The sequence below is a fragment of the Onthophagus taurus genome, chromosome 7 (genome assembly GCF_036711975.1).
Source record: "Onthophagus taurus isolate NC chromosome 7, IU_Otau_3.0, whole genome shotgun sequence".
NCBI classification, from domain to species: domain Eukaryota; kingdom Metazoa; phylum Arthropoda; class Insecta; order Coleoptera; family Scarabaeidae; genus Onthophagus; species Onthophagus taurus.
In genome coordinates this window covers 11,844,322-11,864,659 of record NC_091972.1, presented here as the reverse complement: position 1 = coordinate 11,864,659, position 20,338 = coordinate 11,844,322, and the positions used below count along the sequence as shown (strand labels likewise).

The 20,338-nt window shown below is 32.9% G+C and overlaps 1 protein-coding gene across 4 annotated transcripts in view; it reads right to left on the bottom strand.

The window, feature by feature from the left end:
- Positions 1-20,338, bottom strand: part of LOC111420873 (protein C-ets-1-like) — a 101,379-nt gene that overhangs the window by 58,423 nt on the left and 22,618 nt on the right. Inside the window, exon 1 of one of the 4 annotated variants that reach the window (XM_023053922.2) lies at positions 5,402-5,470. The exons of the other annotated variants lie outside the window; for them this stretch is intronic. The gene's annotated coding sequence lies outside the window, so the exon portion shown is untranslated. Of the gene's footprint in view, positions 1-5,401; positions 5,471-20,338 lie in introns of those variants that run through there. 4 annotated transcript variants of the gene reach the window in all.

Below are 20,338 nucleotides of genomic sequence, written 5' to 3'. Positions count from 1 at the left end.
TCAACGCTCCACCATAAATGGTATTGAAAATATTTAGAAAAATGTGTTAAAATTTCTGAACTTTGATGGCCCATATCTTGGCTTCAAATGGCCAAGATATGGGCTTTTATGGACTTTTTTAATAATTTTTTTTCACGAATCATCATCATTTTTGCTCTACTATATGAGGTTAATTTTATGCCTCGAGTCACCGGAACACCCTGTAGAAGTATTTTTTTATTAAATTATTTTTCCAGTTGTAAATTTTACGATAGTTTAGCTTTAACGTCACTTTTGAACAGTTTAGCTTTCTAGTGTTAATAGAAGGAGACTCGGATTTGGTAAGGTAGAAGATCGAGGGTCTAAGATGGGATCTAAGTTGATACTCTATAATGTGGACAGAAAGATGAGCGAGGGGGTGATGTTACAACAGTTGTGCGATGAAAACATGGAGCAAGGGGTTGGGTTAGGTTGGGATGACTTCAAAAAGCACGTCAAAATATTACTCAAGATTGGCAGAAGGGAAAGGGGGATAGTAAATTATGTCATTAGTGTCAGAGAGGGTGAGAAAGGAGATTGCAAACTTTGAAAGAGTTGTCGTCATTGAAAATAAACAATTTCATAGACGTGAAGAGGTGCTATAGGGTTTCGGTATAAAAGTTAAAGTATAAAGCTTTATGTCAGAAGTTGATTACGCAAATTGTTCAATGTTGTTGAAGATTTTAAGATGGGAAATTTCAATATTTCATTAAATAAATTTTATGATAATTACATTAATTACATTATAAATCGTATATGTCACTTAACATTGTAGCATTTAGAAATTTTTACGATCAAACGAATTTATCTCACGGTATAACTGTAAATAAAATGGTCAGCATATACGACAACCATCGCTAGATACTCTAGAGTTCTCTAAAGTTAGAGCAATCATATTACTTGCTCATTTGGTTTGATGACGTCTCGTATTGCCTCTAAGCCCGAAGCTCTTGGACAACTTCGAAAGGTTACGTTAACTACTTAGCCACGGTATGAAAATTTAAAAGTTTCTCCGCGCGCAATTAAACTGAGTTCGCAGCCACCTCTTATTTAACAAAAAAAATGTACACCTTAAAATAGCATAGCGGCGTCAATTAGAGCCTTAATTGACAGGTCCATTCTGACATGGATCGGCGGTTTTCCGCGCGGTCAGTCGATCGTGTCCACTCAAGAGCGCTTCCGAACACCTGTATATAGGTATATACTAAAGTTCTTGTATAACAGCTGCTTCAGATGAGATTGGTAAAGCAATTTAGGTCATTACGGGGCTTTTTACTATAGTAGAGTACTACATCGTATTCTACAGGATTAAAGTTCGTTATATTACTGAAACTCTTTTCAAATATAATTTTAATCGCACGAAATTTCTACTGTATAGTTATAACCTGATATTACGCCAATTGCGGCGTGCCGTTCGAATAATCACCGTGCAAAAAGAGATTACATAACCCAACCGGAACGTGATGAACGTGTGCGCTTTAGAAATTTGATTTGTTTTCATGAAAATTTCAGGAATTTTTTATTTAAATAAAAAACGTGGAAAGCTTTTCCCATACTTATTCAAACGCGTTTCATAATTAGTTGCTCCTGTTGGTTCTGGGGGTCACCGGTGGGTGGCACACCTGTGAAGGTTTCCCACAGTTTTCGCGCAGCCACCTGCGCGACGACACGCTTCAGGACGCAAAAAAGGGGGGCCTCAAAGTCCGACGCACGCAAATTACGGAAAACCGATCTTAATTAAAACGAACGGGACATCAAGTTTATCGAATAAGAAATCACGTTTTATACTCGAACGACAAATCGTATGCAAACTAAGTTAAGCTTCTTTAATAAATTTGATTGAAGTCTTATTTCGTTATTGGCTTTTGGTTAAACATCACTCTTGGGAGGGCTTTGTGAGTCACGTAAACGTTTCTTTCTGTTTTGTTCGCGTTCTAGGTTTAGAGGAATCGGCCAACGGAGAGGCGCGCGGTTCAAAGGTCACAGTTAAGGCGTGTTCGTGCTCTGTCCAATGGGAATGATTATGCAGAGATTGCAGGCCCCATTGTTCCCCACGAGTCTGCGCGTTCTCTGAGCCGAGGAAAAACGATTCTCCTCTCTCCACGGTTGGATACGTGAAAAATATTTTTGTTCCTTTGTTAAACTTCAGTTGAGTAATGTTCTATTTATTTTTAAATAAAAATTTTTTCTGCACATACAAGAATTAATATATGTCTTATTAAAAATTTTCTCATTTGAATCTTATAATTTACATAAACTCTAAATATCAAAAATGGCACGCAATATATGAAGAATTTCTAAAAATAAATAAAATTAGAACAACCTTGAATCTCGTTATGCACTACCAATTTAAGTATTAAGTCCATTTTCAGTTACTAAAAGCAATGAGTAGACCATATGAGGGGGAAATCAGTAAGCTCATGGTGAGCTCTACCTGATCATCTCTCTTAGTTGTAAGCAAGAGAGAAAGAATTTTTGAATATTGATTAAAGTAAAATGTTTGTGTTGATTATTGCCATGTTTGGCAGCAGCAGTTTGACTTGAATATTGTCGTAGTTATCAAATCGTTGCATTCCATCCCAAACAGCACAACTTTTCATGCTGTTCAAGAAATTGGTGCACTTCCGAGCGTCGTATTGAGCACAAACTAATCCTTTGCCGTGGAGCAACTTGCAGTGTTATTACACAACTGATACCCATTTTCAATACCAGGGTATGTACAAAAACCTGCTGTATTCATACCAGCTACACCGTATTCATATTACGTGCTAGAAGATTTCCGTAGAAGCTTGGAATTTTGTCAATGCTGAACAATAGGAGCAATAGAAGGTTGTGTTGCAACATTTTATTTAGAGATAAGTTATAATTTACTCGCGATTCCAGAATAATACACCTAACATGAATTAATGGTCAACCTCATGCCAGGTCAACATCCACTTTCATGCCAACATAAAAAGTAATTTTCAACATAAGTTTAGTTAGACGATTTCTGGGAGATGTACCTCTAGCAAGACGATCAAGAAGAATAAACTCAAGGTGCTGTAGAATAGAATATATGGTGGCGAAAGTCAAAAATGTCTGTTTTTTGAAAATCGACATCTGTAGGAGTACAATTCAACACCTCTAGGAAAGTACTTAATTAGGAGAGATGTCACAAACATGCAAATCTTGCAACATTTTTTTAACACAACCTAAAGTTGCATGAACTCATCTCGAAAACCCACACCGTGTAGTAAAAGTATCAATAAATACAAGCGTGTGTCAAAATCTTTTATAAGGCAATTTAATATTTCAAAAATAATAAAAATTTTATTACTGAGTTTTGAATATTATGAAAATTGTACGAGGCTTTATCTAACAGGTAACGTGAATACATGAAGTTATGACGAAATGATATCTCAACTGATGAAGTTGCAGAGTTACATACAACTTCTTTCGAAGCTTTTTTAACTATGGTTAAACCATGCATGTTATTTCCATATTTAATTGATGTTCCAAGTCGAAACGACATACAACAACGTTGGAAACAAGATTTAATGACTTATGTGTTCATAGCCTTTTCATTTTAATATTTAAGAGTGAAGAAGAAAACTGATTAGTTGTGATCGAAATGAACATCTAACATTCATATTGTAGTAGGCAACTCTACCAATACAACCTAATAAGTCAAAAAGCAAGTTTAGTAATTTGGCATGCATTAAGACAGCTGCCCAGGATAAAATAAAGATTGCATGCTTATAAATATGGTATGGTTACAACTTCTTTACTGAAGAACGTTCAGGTTAAGTTGTGTAAACTTGGTGATATTGACAGATTGTTAAAAAAAAATATGTGGTGAAAATTGATGACAACGAAGAAGGATACCTAAACAAATTTAGTCTAATTCATGAAGTTACCGAGATATCATTTACTTAATAAAAGAATAAATTTTTGCTAGTAGTGATAATCTATTATCGTGATAATATTATGATGATCTATAATATTGATACTTTTGTAAAGCTCAGATTATGAGATGATTGACAACGAAGAAGAATACCTAAACAAATTTAGGAATAGGGAATTCTGTACAAAATCTAATTCATGATATTGCTAATAGTGATATTAAGAGTTTATATTTTCGACAAAATCGATCTTGTTGCAAAACGACTTTGCATTAGTAAAAGATCTCATGGTCAAGTTGAAAAACTTGGAAAGACTTCAAACTTCGTTTTTTGTTTTAAAGTTTAGTAAAGCGTTATTTTCGACCATTGCGAAAATCAGAATGTGTATCAAGATTAGAAAAGATCATATCATTTTGTGACATTGACATTTAAGATAAAGTTTGGTTGTTGAAGGCGAACCATATCAGTAAGTATTTAGCAAAAAAATATTCCGTGCAAAAGTCGCAAACTTTTTTTGGACCGGTAACTTAAGTTTGAAGTGTTATAATATAATATTGATTCATAAGAGATGAATAAATTAAAAAGACAACATATCTTTGGATATCATATGCATTTTGATTTTTATAATCAAAAATGTGACATAAACCATAAATTATTTCGATATACATTTCCGGTATTTTAAAAGTAATTAAGAAGTTGTAACTGTCTCTGGGTAGTAAATTGCCAATCGTTGGTAGTAAATATCCACCCACCCTTATATACATTTTCAAATAACCCAATAGTCTCACAATCCAACCACCTGTCCATGTGGTACGCAAAAACTAACGCCCGTTATTCCCACGGTCTCAGAGCCCCACAACACACATTAATATGGAAAATATGCCTAATGGACGTTGTTGCGCCTCTCCACTACTTTACTTATACTATTTCCACGGTGGTTTCAGTTCGACCGTTTAGGTGGGCTTGTACACGTGTCCATCGAACGAACGAACTGTGGTGGAGAAGCGAACGGGGAACGGTAATGACGCGTAAAACGCAAAACAAGGCGATTACAAATTGTCATGGTCCGCTGTCTTAATGGCCGTTGGAAATATTTTAATTACGAACTGATCGGTTTTGCCCGCACGCAAAACGTTTATAAGCGACGAGATGATTATGAGAAGTGCGTAATTGCGAGCGATGCGGAATTAAAGGGCTGTCGAGCGCGAAAATCTGTAATTCGATGCTATACAACGACGCAAAAGACACTTGGATTCTATTACAAAACGAGTTCTACAAATGCAATTAAAGTAATAATTGGATTTGTATTTCAACGTTATATCTTATTCGTTTATTTAAATAGCCCACATGTGTATCAACAGGTAACTATTTAAATCTAATTACTTGTCTTTATTTATTTTTTTTTAAATTAACGGAAATTATAGCAATTATTCTTTGTAATTTTCTAACCTAATAACTTCTTATTTACACCAAACTCAACAATAAATAGATAATAAACATACCTGATCCACATTATTAGTTGTATACATGTATGACACATACAAGCACACCGAATCATTTAACTTTATAGATTTCCTGTGAAAAAAAAAAGGGAATTTAAATGTAATCTGTTGTAAATTCCCGCGAACCAATTTCGAAGTTTAAAGCAGTGGAGGGAAACCGGAAGTTTGAAACGAGCATGGGCAATGGATAACGAGATTTCACATATCATCGACCGATAAAACGCTATCGCTAAAACGGATGTGGTTGGAAAACCATTTCAGTGGATTATAAAGCTAAAAGTTATATTTATATTTATTTAGATTCTCTATGTAATAATTATTTAATAAACTCCTTTGTTGTATATCATAAACTAATTTAAATAAAAATAAATCATTGGATTTTATCTATTTTTTAAGTATGTACCTAGTTTCCTGAAAACGCATCCTTTACATGATTGTTAATTAATTTCAGCCTCCTTAATTAGAGTTCTAGTGCGATTATTCTAACGCAGGGCTTTGCACCTGCAGGAAATGTAATTAACCGTGACTAGAAAACGCATTTGAGCTGCCGGATGACTATATGGGCAAGCCGATATCCATTCTTAGGTTATGGTAGTTTGGTATGTATAAACATCTAACATTTTCATCAAGAAACAAACATACTTTTATTTATATTTCTTTTTTATTGTAAAAACCAGTTATCTAATCTCATCCTTCAGGAAAAACCAGCAGCATCAGCGGCAATGGTTCCACATGACTTCAACTACCGTATAACTCTAAAAGTGGAACATAGCGTTAATGGGAGTACGTGCATTTATCTTCCTGCACACTCCAATAACTCATAGCTCCAATACCTGCAATTAGTGCGCCGCAGGCAATAAGAACAAATTGAAGTACCAGTCTAAATTAAGAAGGGACGAACGCTGCAGGAATCGCCCCCTTACTGCTAAAGCAACTCAGTTCAATGAAATTGACGACAATTTTCTCTATCAATAATTACATATAAGGAATAAAAAATGTATTAAAAATTTAAATTTGTTTAAAGCAAAAAATTAACCATGATGTCATGGTCTGCCTAAATTATTTTTACGGTTTGTAAAAACTGCTGGACCGTTAATTATTTCCGCCACGAGACCGTGCAAAAAAGAGAGCTGGCGACACTGAAAAACCGAGCACACTGGGCTCGGCGCGGCTCAAAAAGCGAATAAATTTTCTGCCCAAACAAAGGAAACTATCAATTATGCGCCGTTTACTCGATTAGAGCGCGGTCGCGGGCGCAACGTAATCGTGCTGAATTTTGAGTCACGACTTTAACTTGCTATTTTTAGAGATCGCAATGAGAGGAAAACTGTCCAAGAGATGTAGGTGTGACCGGTCATTTTCTGACTTTGAATTTTCATTTTCACAAAGAATAGGTTATTTATTATTTAATAGGTTTAATAACTTTTTATGCTCATTATTTTCTTTTACCTTGCTAAATGCGAAGATACAAATTACCTTAATACATCCTTTAATGTTTTTACACTATTAACTTTATTAAAGTGCGAAAAGAAAATAAGAAAGACAACACCTGATGTAGTAAATTATCAGAATAATCGTTTCCTGTGCCAATGACTAATTCGTCCACAGTTTAACGTTTAACATAGAAAACGAGTAAGAATTTAAAGAAAATCAGGATATTATTACTGGGTATTAATTCGATACTCGTTTAACCTTTGCATCGATAACTTACTAGTTATTGTAAACGAGCAGCAACAGGTTTAATTTACATAGAGGGAAATTTACTAAAACCTGACATTTTAAAATTTTTACCTTGATTTTTTTTCTTGAACACTTAACCTTCTTTGGTTAATCAAGTAAAAAAGTATTAAGAACCATGCGTAAATTTTCATGGGAAAACGCTTCAATATCCTTTAAGTTAAGAAAAAAGGTAAACAAGGTGTAATTAGCTTGGGTACATTAGCAAGCAGTAATTGAGCGAATAAATTTGCAATATCCACCACGCCGTAAATAAACCAGCCAAGCTAAAAACGATTTTACAATTTAGCCGGTTTATCGAGAGATTAACCACCTGTCAATCCAAATCCCAAACAACCAATTGAATCGAATCGTCCACTCAAATGATATTTAATCACTTACAAATCGATGTGTAATTTTAATGATTATATTAATGTCAGTAATCGCATAGAAGGTTGTTTAAAATAAATTTTTTCTATTCATGTCAATCACAAAACATACAAACTTAATTTTTTATTATAATATTAATTTAATGAAAAAAATTTCAATCAGAAAACAGAAAAACAACATATGCTGTTACTCATATTACTGCTAAAGTTTCAAAAAAGTAAATTATGTTAACTAAAGAAAGATATTTTAGCTAAAGCCTAGTATTTTACAAAAGAAGAACACAAAAAAGCAGTCTGGGTTAGGCAAAATGAGAAAGAATATATATTACAGATGTGAAGAGTTGCGAAAAAAAGAATAACAAGTAAAACAAGTGAGTATGAAATGTTCAGAGAAGTCTAATATTGCAAATAGGCAAACAATTTTATAGTTTGAAAAGAAAAAATAAAGAAGTGTCTTTCTTCGCCAACTAAGAGCGGAGACTATAATAATCATCACAATAGGGTTAGTCAAACAAGAAATATCTGTCTTCGTTACTTAATGTCGATAGGATTTATCATCTGCATAATGAAGATCAACGACATAAATTGAAGAAGAAAATGAGAAGTTTCAGAAATTGACAAATCAAAGTGTTATATAACGATGGATTTCCAGCAAACCATACAATTAGTTTAGTTATCAACTTCCAAAACTTTCCATTTAAGACAGATGTGATTTTCTTATTTTGATACTTATTGTACCTATAACTCAGACTACAAGTCGTACTTTTCTAATTGGGCAGAATATATCGCTATTGGGGGCAGCAATGAAATTGAAAGGTGCTTATTGAGACTTTGCAAGTTGCTCAAAGAAAACAACCCTGATCTTCACTATCGTTTGCCTGTATCGATATATTTTGAGCATTTTATAGTGACTCCTTACTAATGCCAAGAGATTATCAAACCTTATTTTAATATGGTAAGTGCCATCATCAAAATTTATCCAAAATGTGATTTGGTGCCGTTTTACGACGTTTTGAGCCATGTTTCTTTTGGTTTCCGTAATACTGGCAATGACCACCTAACCCCTTTAGATGGTAAGTACCTCGAAAGAGGCAGAAATATATTAAAAAGTTACTAGAAACTAAAGGGAAGTAATGAATACAGATCTACGGCAGAAAGATGCTGAAACTGCCAAAAAAGAAGATCGAATTTAGTCATAGTGCGTAACTCTAGAGAAATGCCATAAAAAAATCAGAAAGTTGGCAGAAGTAAGGGAGAGAAACTTGTTATTAGAAATAATATTATTTTATTAAATGCTTTTTGGGGAAGAATCTTGCTGGGAAACATCCATTTTTGTTGTTACATTTTGTATGTTTTAGAATCATAGCGTTGATTTCCTTTCTTCCCGCACTTCCGCTGTAATTAATTCCACAATTTTCAGTGAGATATATATATATATATATATATATATATATATAGCCAATTGGAAGCGAAAAAATTAAGAAATGAGATTATATTTGACTTCATCAATAAATACTAAAAGATTACAAGAAGTCAAAAATTGAATAACATACTAAATATTAAGAACAGAAAAATTATCTCTGATGATAAAATGATCATTACGTAATAATGAATAATATTTATAATAACATTTTTGAATAAATCTAAAAAATAATAAATTTGTCTATTAATGAATGAAATCGTTTTAGTCTGCAAAATCCTTTCACTTTGTCGATGATTTTAGAAGTGTTTTAAAATGCAGATCCGTATTAAGTACCGTATCATCAGTTAAACTTTATTTAAGAATACTTTACATATAAAACGGAATGGGAAGTTGGAAATTTGAAAGCAACCGATTTCGTAGAGAATTTATTTGCAATAATTAAACTGAAAGGATCTCGTTTTCGATTAAAGTGATCTTCTAATTAATTAAACTTAATTCGCCACAAGTTAAATGTAATTATTCCCGTCAAATTATGCAATCTACCTCGTATGGAATGTAAACGTACCATTCACGTCGTTATAAATTTACTTCGTTAGTATTTAACTTTTTAAAATTTATTTTTGAAATGTAATCTTCTTAATTTGGCAACAAACACGTTATATTTACACAACAAATTTAATTATGACCTAAAATGAGAATATCGTTTTCTAATGATGATTATTTACTACTTTTGGGAGAAAATGTCGTGTATAATTGAGTGTACACCACTTGTTTAGCGATGAAAAGAATGACGGACTTTCTCGAATGTGGTGGTTTCCTTTTGCCCTAAGGCGTTAGGCAGCACCGGTATAGTATAGTGACCTCAACAGCAGCACCGACTCGCCGCCTTGGTAATTCATTCATAAGATCGTGGGAACGACCATTTCTTAATATGTTGATCGGAGCAACCTGTCTCTTAGTTACAGGTCCGTATTTAAAAATAAATTAAAATTATTTAAAACTTATTTCACATTCTCCTCATGTTACCGTAAACTAATTTAACTTTTAAGTATTCACGTTCCCACACTAAACAAGCTATCAAAATTTAATACCAAAAATATGTTAAAGCACGTATAAAGATAACTGAGTAATGAGCCGATCTAGTAATGTTCTTAATGTTTTAGCACGAAATGGAACGAAGGCTGTAAAATTATCGTTAAAAACTTTACTCAAAGTTTAAATCCAAGTTAAAGTTGAATAAAGCAAAAAAACGAGATAGCCGGAGAAGAGACAATTTAACAAAGATCCAGTATGACCACAGCATTTATTACTTCTTACACGGTAGTAAAAGTCGCGTGTGCGTAAGTTAGGACCGTATAAGTCCTGCGAGTATATCGAAAAATTTGTTTTTTTTAACGCGGGAGCTTTTACGAGCACATAATCATCATCGACGAGTCGCTTCGTGTAAGCTCCTACAAGTCTTTAAAACGTTATCATCTCACAGACACAAGTTTGCCGAGGACCCTAATTATAATTCCTCATCGGTACAGTTGTAATTACCGGGTTTGTATTGATTTAAGACCTTATTTATTTTTTAAGGTGAACGACCACTAAATTCTTTTTTTATTGGCAAAAAGTATATGTTTTTAATTAGTATCTTTTATATGGATAAGTAAAATGGAGCTTGGGGGGTAAAGTGACGTAACTAAATGTCGACGCAGGAGCGTAGCCACAGGCCGAGTTGATGCATTGCTTCCTCCTCCGCAACAAAAGACTGCTATTGCGATAGGTTCGTTAGAGAAGCCAAGAGCAAACGGTTGTAAATCATTCTCGAACGTTTCTTTATGTCTTTCGAACTATGTCTACTAACAATTAAAACTTAGTTTAAATTAGACCAGTAACAATTATATTTAAACACATTTCTTTTTAAACAAGCCAACTTCAATCAAATTAATATATATATATATATATATACATACATGAAATATATAAATAGGTATATAAAATATATAAATATACAAGGCGTCTCAGCGAGACCGGTCATTAGACGTTTTTGGGGTTCTGGCTAAAATAAAAATTTGAGAATTCAGATTTAAGTCAATTGCGTTCTCTTCGACTAAAATATTTTCAGATTTCTAACACTTCCGTTTATACTGGAAGTCGCAACCTACTTAATTTTTTTAAATAAAACATCCTGTATAAAATATATAAATATACAGGGTGGTTCAACTTTTAATCGGGAAACTTTACTAGACGCAAGTTAGTAGCACTTGCCAAAATAACACAAGTTTTTTATATAAAGATAGGGCCACAACTTTTTTGTTTTCGAGCTATGAGCTGTCAAAGTTGAGCCAAAAATTTATATTTTATCTTTTATTTCGGATATAAGTAAACTGATATAAAAAGATATGGGTTGTAAGCTTATTCATTATTGCTACTTTTTTATCTCTTTAGTTTTTTCCTTAAAGATAATAATTTTAGTGTTAAAAAAGTAAAAGATGCTACGTTGTACTGGAAAGCGCTGCTATTACTAAAAGAATATTTTTGTTTATAGCTGGCTATTGAAGTTGTGCACTTACTAGGATCTAGTACTAATTAAATAACACCAATTAATTATGATTTTCATAAGAAAATCCATAAATAAGATGACCGTATGTCTGAACAAATTACGTTGTTTTAAACAATATTAAAAAATTGATACTCTTGCTTAATAATAGTCAAAAATTATTAATAATCATCAACAATTATGAGGTTTCACCGTAAATAAAACTTACAAGTTGTTAGAGAATAATTTTAGCTAAACATGGTGGCAAATAGCGGTACATGGCACGACATTTTATTTTTTTACACGGAAACTATTAACTTTAAGGAAAATACTAAAGAGACAAAAAAGTACCACTAAAGAATGAGCTTTGCAACCTATATCTTTTTATGTTAATATTACATAGCGTTAAAAAGTTTCATCTCCTTAGAGGGCGCTAGGGAAGTTTAACGTATGCTTGAAAATAAGGTTTTAACCAGTAGTAAATACGTACAAAGTTTCAAATTCAATGGTTTATTTACAGCCGAAATACAAAACAAAATGTAAATTTTTGGCTGAACTTTGATCGCTCATAGCTCGAAAACAAAAGAGTTGCGACTTTATGTATATATCAAATACTTGTGTTATTTTAGCAAGTACTACATCCTAGTAAAATATACAGGTGTCCCGTATCTTCCGCATCAGAGCATTATACGGTTGCAGGATAAATTATTCTGAAGCGAGTATATGTCACAGGTAAAGCGTGCATTTCAGTTAATGTACACATTAGCCAGTCAATGTATACATTAACGTAACGTTTTAGTGGAAGTATTTATCAGTCATAGAGTGTATACATTTACTAGTGAATGTGTACATAAACTAGGCAGTGTATACATTTGCTAACAGATGTTAGTAAAAGTTATAACAAAGAAAATTTACGGTAAGTATATAATAACTTTTAATTTTTTATAATTTTTTTAATGTAAGGGATTGCATGTGATGCAAGTAGTAAGTATAGTAGTAGCCATTTTTTGAGTTGGGTTGGGTTTCGTAATATACTAGTAAACGTACTTTAAGCTTTAACTGGGCGTCATTAGTAATTGTATACATCAACTAGTAAAAGTTTACATTTCGTATTTTATATACACATTAACTAGGTAAATTAACACCATCTAACGCTGAATAACAACTAGAACTAATACTAGGAACTAACACACATACACACATATATACAGGGTGTATCTGAATGACTGCAACAAACTTCAAGGGGTGATTCTTTAGTGAATTTTAAGGGTACTTTGATATATGAACCATGGGCGACTACGGCTCCCCTAAGGAGCTACACCCCTTCAAAAATGAATTTTTAATGAAAAAATCTTAGTAGGCTTTGCAATCTTTGTCAGAAATATTTTTGACGTTTAAATGTCAGTGGTTTTCGTACGATTATTATTGTTTTATTTAAAATTTTGAAACGTAGAGTGAACGAGCGTAAATGCTATAGAACTTTATTTAAAAATTAATTTGAAAAACAATAATAATAATAAGAAAAACACTGACATTTAAACGTCAAAAATATTTCTGACAAAGATTGCAAAGCCTACTAAGATTTTTTCATTAAAAATTCATTCCAACTTTCGATTAACAACCCTACAGCTTAACAGTTAGTGTTTGCTTAATTATTTTTTTTCTCAAAAATTAGTCGTTTTTGGAAAAATTTTAAAGAGACAAAAATGTTTTAGGATACTTTCATCTACCTAGATAAATTTTTTTTAATGTATTTATCATCTGCATAAAAAAAATATTAGCAAAAATGTAAAGGGGGTGGTTACGTTTAGTAGTTTAGAAAGGTAGGTTGAAAGTACAAATAGGGTCAAAACATGCCCTATTATGAGTTAAACATATTCCCCAAATTTCATTTTCCTAGCGTTTATGGTTTTTGAGAAAAAAAAATTAAACCAAAATTTTCCGCCATTTTTGAAGGGATGTAGCTCCTTAGGGGAGCCGAAGTCGCCCATGGTTCATATATCAAAGTACCCTTAAAATTCACTAAAGAATCACCCCTTGAAGTTTGTTGCAGTCATTCAGATACACCCTGTATATATATACAGGGTGCCCATTATGTATGGAATATAGTATATATCTCGGTAAATGTTGACTTTATAAAAATACATTTTATATAAAAATTGCTTAATATTTTATTTGCCATAATAAGACTGCATTCAATTGTTTTTAAATCAGAAAACAAATGAGTAACGACTAACACTTGAATTTTTTTAAATGGCAATGTACCCTTTCGTTAGGCTCATTTGATAGAGATTACTTTTCTCTTTACGATGACGTAAAATTTTTATACCCTTACATCAGAAAATTTTTGAAAAAAATGTAAAAATTGTTATAAATAAAAATTAATCTAGATATCCGAGATCGTCAAATACCTCGAATTATTATCGTAAATTAAATTTACATACAAAATAAAACAAATACGAAAAATTAGTGTAAATATCCAATAATTCGATTAATGTTATTAGTTAAATTTTCTTAATAAACAATTTTTACATTTTTTCAAAAATTTTCTGATATAAGGGTACTAAATTTTACGTCATCGTAAAGAGAAAAAAAATCTCTATCAAATGAGCAAAACATAACTAACAAAAAAGTACATTGCCATTTAAAAAACTTCAAGTGTTATTCGTTACTCATTTGTTTTCTGAAATAAAAACAATTGAATGCTGTCTTATTATGGCAAATCAAATATTAAACAACTTTTGTATAAAATGTTTTTTTAAAAAGTTGATATATACTATATTCCATACATAATGGGCACCCTGTATATAATTTTAGAAGATAATAAAATAAGAAAATTAAAATGAAAATCTTTTATGAGATTTATATAACTTGTAGAAATTAAAGTTAAACTAAAATAACATTAATAGCTTAAATAAATATAAATTCCAATTTCTTTAATTAAAACGACTTCCTCATCAAATCTCTTAAAATCTTAAAATATCTCGAGATTTAGCGAAATTCCTTTTCCGGCAAATCATCCATTAACCGTTTTCCACGCAAATCGAACTTGTGCCGTCCCCCTCCGTCGAAACTACGATGAAATCTAATAGAAACGCGTCACGTCAACGCCGCGCGACTATTTCCAGGCTCGTAAATCGACTTTACAGCGTCGATTTAGCCACGGTGGCGGCGGCGTGAACGAAAATAAGTGTCGCCGGTAACGCCACCCAAACAAAAATTAATAACGCGATATTAAACGTCCGCGAGCCGAATGCGCCGTGAAATTAAGTACAAAGAGACCGCGGCACAGCCCTCAAATTAAAGTGACATCACCATTTCTTCTCATCCAAAACCATCGATGTTTTTGTTCTTTTTGGTGTTCACTCTCTTTTTTTTTGAGAGCATGCATAATTTTGGTAATTTAACTTAAACGATAAAACAAATTAGATTTTTTTTTATTGTGGAATTTATAAAAGTTAACGGATTGATTTTAGGATCCGCGTTTCTCATGTAAACCAGTCGACGGTAGAAAATTTAATAATCCCCATTAAGCCGACGTGTTCATGGGCCCTTTAAATCCCGCGGCGCTCGCAGCGTAAACCGGGCAGAAGCGTTCGAGGCATTATAATATTAATTAAGCTCGTCTGCGGGCAAAGGCGGCGCCGCGTCCGTTTGTTATGTTTACTGCAAAGTAGGTAGCTATTTTACACAAGACGATGGTCGAAGAAGCTCGCGGCTCCTAACGGCCGAGCATACGTAAATAAAACCTATAAAAGGACGGCGGCCCAGACCGACCATTCGATCGTAAAGTCACCGATGGGAGTATTAGCCCGAAATTATTGAGATTGCGATTTTAATAAAATGTTACCAACAGAATATTAACAGGTTTTATCATATACAGAGTGGTTCAATTATGTAGTCTAACTAGTAGCGTTTTCGAGTCACTATTCAAAAGCGACCCGGGGGTCTTCGAGAATGTTCGATTAGATATTGTTGGATCCAAATTTAATGGAATCCTCCATGTTTATACATTACATGATCATTTAATTAATACATTTACATCCTACTTTAAAAACTAAGGAAAGTTCACAGAGATCAAGAGTTCAATTTTCAACTCAAACAATGACAAGGTCATCCAGCAAAGCATTTATCGTTAGTCTACTCAAATCACGTTTGGACACTAAATTTATTCTTTCCTATTCTATGCATACTTACGGTATGCCTCAAAATGGACGAAACTATTAAGGTGTAAATAAAATATTTTGCATATGCTCAAAATTTTTGTATTGCAAGAAGGGTTTCGGTCTTGGTATTTGGTTTTACCAAAGAAAGTTGTTCCCAGGGCTACAAAAAAGTTCCGCACTTCTCAAAGCTTTGAAATTTCAAAAAAATAACACTCAACACAAGCTCACAATCAACCATGTCTTCGAGACTGCGGCTAGCTGACAACCCATCGGCTGAGGAACCAGTCTCAAGTGAACTATGCGTGCGCTCATCAAATAATTTGAGATCTGTTAACAATATCAATTAAAAAATGACCGGATATATAAAATGGTTTAGGATATCACTATGTTTCTTGATATTGTTTATTTATACATCAATTTATCAACATTTTTATTAAAGAAAAGGAAATTCCATACTTTATACGATACAAGTAAATGATTACAAAACTACTTCAGTAGGGCTTGAAAAGAAAAGTGTATTGCAACAACTAACTAAGCCACTAGTACTACCAGAAAAAAACATGAATGTCGAAATCGAAACTGTTAATGTAGGCGAAGACAAATATGAACCCCACTCCATCTCATAACCTACCCCTTTTCACAATTTTCTCAAATGGTGTTGAAACGAAGAAAACTGATGGATTATCCTCTTATCGCAGTAAATAAGACAACTTCAACAGCAGCTATTGTTCAAATGGCACAATTACACGGGCCATTTAGACTATTCATTACATCTAGGCATTTAAGAAAGACATTGGAAAGAATGATTTATACGAGTCGTCATCAACAATTCAAATAGAATTTCATTGTAGGTATTTTGAAAAGGTAGGTATCAGAAATACAATCAAAACTAAAAACTTACAGGTGAAATCCAACTTTCATCAGGAACAAGTTCAAAATTAAAGGGTTTATAAACGCACGGCACAACCTCAAAGTTTATGGTTTTTGTTTTATTGCTAATAACACCAACCTGGACATAAATAGACATCAACATGAATATGGTGATGAGATATGAGGCTATGAGATTCCCATAGCCAACAAACCATACATTGATATAAATATTTATAGATATTTAGTGAAGGATTTACGTTTGCACAAATATATGCAGGTCTTGCTGAAATAAGACATGATTTAAATTCAGCCCTGAAAGATCACAACAGTGAAATTGGGGAAATTAATACAGTGACTGCAGCAGTTGTGCTTTTGCCCAAAGTATTCAATTTTCAGTGATTACCATCATTTTCCCAAAATGGTCAAAACTTAGTTTTAAAATTAGCATAGCAAAATTTTGAAACTGGTGACACCATAAGTGGTAGTGAGGTTGCCTCTATAAAGATTAACAAGTTATTTTGGTGCTCTCTATTAATGTTCTCCAAAGCTGCTGTTGGGGGAGACACTTAAGATATTAAATCTTGTTTAGAATAGCTTTACTTAAACGTTGGAATTTCTGACAGACTGCATTCAGAAGGATGTAATTGATCAATTTATGATGGTGAACCTAAGTCATTAAAACTTTAATGTTTTACAAGGAGTTGTAAAGATTCTGATTATATTAGAGTTGTAGTGTTAGCATCATATAGACACAACTCACATTAAATTAAAAAAAATACTTACTTTCTAATAACGTTAGCGTTGTAATATTTTGGATTGTCAAACATCTAACAAACGTACACTTTTTTAACTAGCAGATCTGACAATGAGTCCATCTAAAGTCGAAAGCAGCATATTTCACTAATTAGTGTTATATTACAGTCAATTTGAATATTTTGGAGTTAAGGTTTAGTAATTTTTTATACTTAGAAAAACTTAATATTTTCTCCAATGAATAGAGAATGGATTAAACGAAATGATTGCAATTTAATAAACAGATATCGCAGTTGTGGTAATATTCTTGATGATATATCTAAATATATATGCCATGATGATATGTTAACTCCATGAAATGTCGATTTTACATTGTCAAAGTTTATAATGGCTAAATTTAATGTATAATATCAACATGTTTTACTCAAAACTACTAATGATAACTTATTGGCTTTTGTCAGAATAGACCAAAGATATATTACTCCTGCTCAGAAAGTTGCAGATTTATTTTTCAGATGCCAGTCTCTTAAAAATATTTCAGATTATATTAAAGTCATATTTCAGATATAATGTTTGTTGAAGTAAAGCATTAATTCGAATAAAACTTGGAAAACCTTGGGTTTAACCTTGTTTAACGAAAGGTTTGAAGAATTAAGTTAATTTGGTGCTAATGAAAGCATTTTGTGAAGAGTATATGAACCCACAACATAGTAAGTCCATAAACTTAAGAAATAAAACACTCCTTTTATTAATTCTTTACACTCCTTTGATAATTAAGACTTTTAAATTTTCAAAATTTTCATTTTATTACTTCACGGTCATTACGCTATATTTACAAATGTAAGATACCCAATGATATATATCTGTGTTTATATGCCTAATTACTAAAGCGATACATTTGGAACCAGTTATTTAGCTTATCACCGCCACGTTTATTGCCGTTTTTCATCGATTTATATTCAGGCGTGGTAAACTAAGCTATACATGTAAGAATTTACATATGGTATTTTAATGATAACGGTTTGAATGTTATTAGAGCAGAAATTGAGTATCAAACACCTACTAATGTTTGATTTTTTGATAAATGTTTTTGGTAATGTTTGGCACAATACATTTTTGAGAATGCTATCTAAAGAAAGTGCGACGTTAAGAAAAGTAGGACCACATCACATTGCATGAAATGATGCTTTTGAAGGTCAACAATTATTTGCAACAAGCCTTGCAAAACCTTACAGCCATTTAAGATGCAAAGTTGAATCAAGAAGCAAACTTAATTTTAGTACTACATTTCTAATTATGTTAGCAATCTTTTTTGATGCACTAAATTCATTCGCTGCGAATGTTGAAAGATGCTCGCTTTGGTTCTAACCTGGTGTTTTATAAATATTAAATTGATTAAAAAGTTAAAATTTTCTGGTTACACAATTTATCCGGTTCGGTTCGGGATTATTGTATATAAAAAGCTATGAATTAGTAATCGGTAGCAAACCGTGTGAACATTTATGTAGGTCAGAGTCTTAATTTTTTTTGTTTTACACTTTTCCGTAACAGTTCGTAATCAATGAAAATTTAAGCGCAGGTTAGGATCAAGCCGGCGGTGACGGCTCGCCACGCCTGTTTGATTTATTACCGGCTACCGGATTTATTACGTTTGAATTGTCGAGGGCCCTTTCTTGACTTACGATCTTATGAGATGAAAAGATAATCTTGATTAGTTACTTTATTTCATGTGCACCTGCTACTCTCATAAAGAGAAAAAGAAAAGTTTCAAAAGTACCATGCTGAGTTTGAATAGAAATAAGACTCGATCAAGATCTTTCTTTATTATTTATAAATAAAAAAAAAGAATAATGATTGATCGAAAATTTTCCATTTCTACACGGTCATCATTTTAAGAATTCTCATGAAAATTCAACAGCAGTAAAAGTGTTACTATAGAAAGACCACAATCCTTTAAACGTTTAGTGTAATTTAACGATCAGTGTTCCATTTGTGCATTAACGATTTCCCGATAATCCCAAGTGCCTTTCGCTACCAACTTCATGTCACATAACGAACCAGAACCACGTAGAAAAGAAAAAAGTTCATTTGAAGAGAAAGAGCGACAAAGACAAAATTGAAACACGAAAAACGAAAACTTGGCCTCGAGTTCGGTTCGAACCGAAAGAAGGCGCCAGAAGAAAAAGGTAACAGGAAGAACGGTGTAAATGTACCTATACGAGCGTGTATCAGGTGTTATGTAACGCGACTACCGATGGATATTCCCGGAAACAGCGGCGGCCGTGAAGGAACCTGAGGAGGAGGTGGAGGAGAAGGAACGAGAAGATTGGATCTAAAATAAGAAACGATGACCCTACACTGAAAGCCTGTTTCGAACGAACCGTCCAAGAGAAGAAGCTGCGGGTATAGTAAGAGATTCGTGGTGGGGAGATGAATGAAAACGGTCGCGTGGCTACTAGTGACGTCACTATAATATCACAAGATATCGAATAATTTTGAACGAAAATATTAAATTAATTTAATAACTCCTTAAATAAATCCAATCTCATTGATCCTGTAATTCTAGACTAACGCAACACTATAGAAATTACAAATTACAATGGTTATGGATTGTTGCCAAATCGTTGTCCTAGATTTGGCAATTAATCGCCGCGTTTTCTGTACACCAGGTATAAGAACGTTGTAGCTGCGGCCACGAGATTTATTAATGAATTCGCCACGGTTAAAAAAACAAAAAAAAAACAACATTGGCTTCAGGCGACTATTTCGTCGCCGGTTAGTCAAAAAGAAAAACAAGACCGCAACCGTCGAGATCTATGAAAAGCGCCCAGTAATTATAGACGGAGCCGCGTGTAGTTTTATGAATGAACAAATAACATCGAGAACCGAGAGAAGGCAAAAACTCTCGCTGAGAGAAACTGGTTGATAAAGTGTGACCACGGTGAATGGTGGTCGATTTACCAACGCTGAGGAATTGAAAAGTTACCTTTGTATCAAACCATTTAGGTTATTCGATGAATATAAAAAGTCATTATTAATAAATTTTAATTTAAAAAGGTAACTTATAAATTTATTCTCTCTTGTTAAATGAATTGA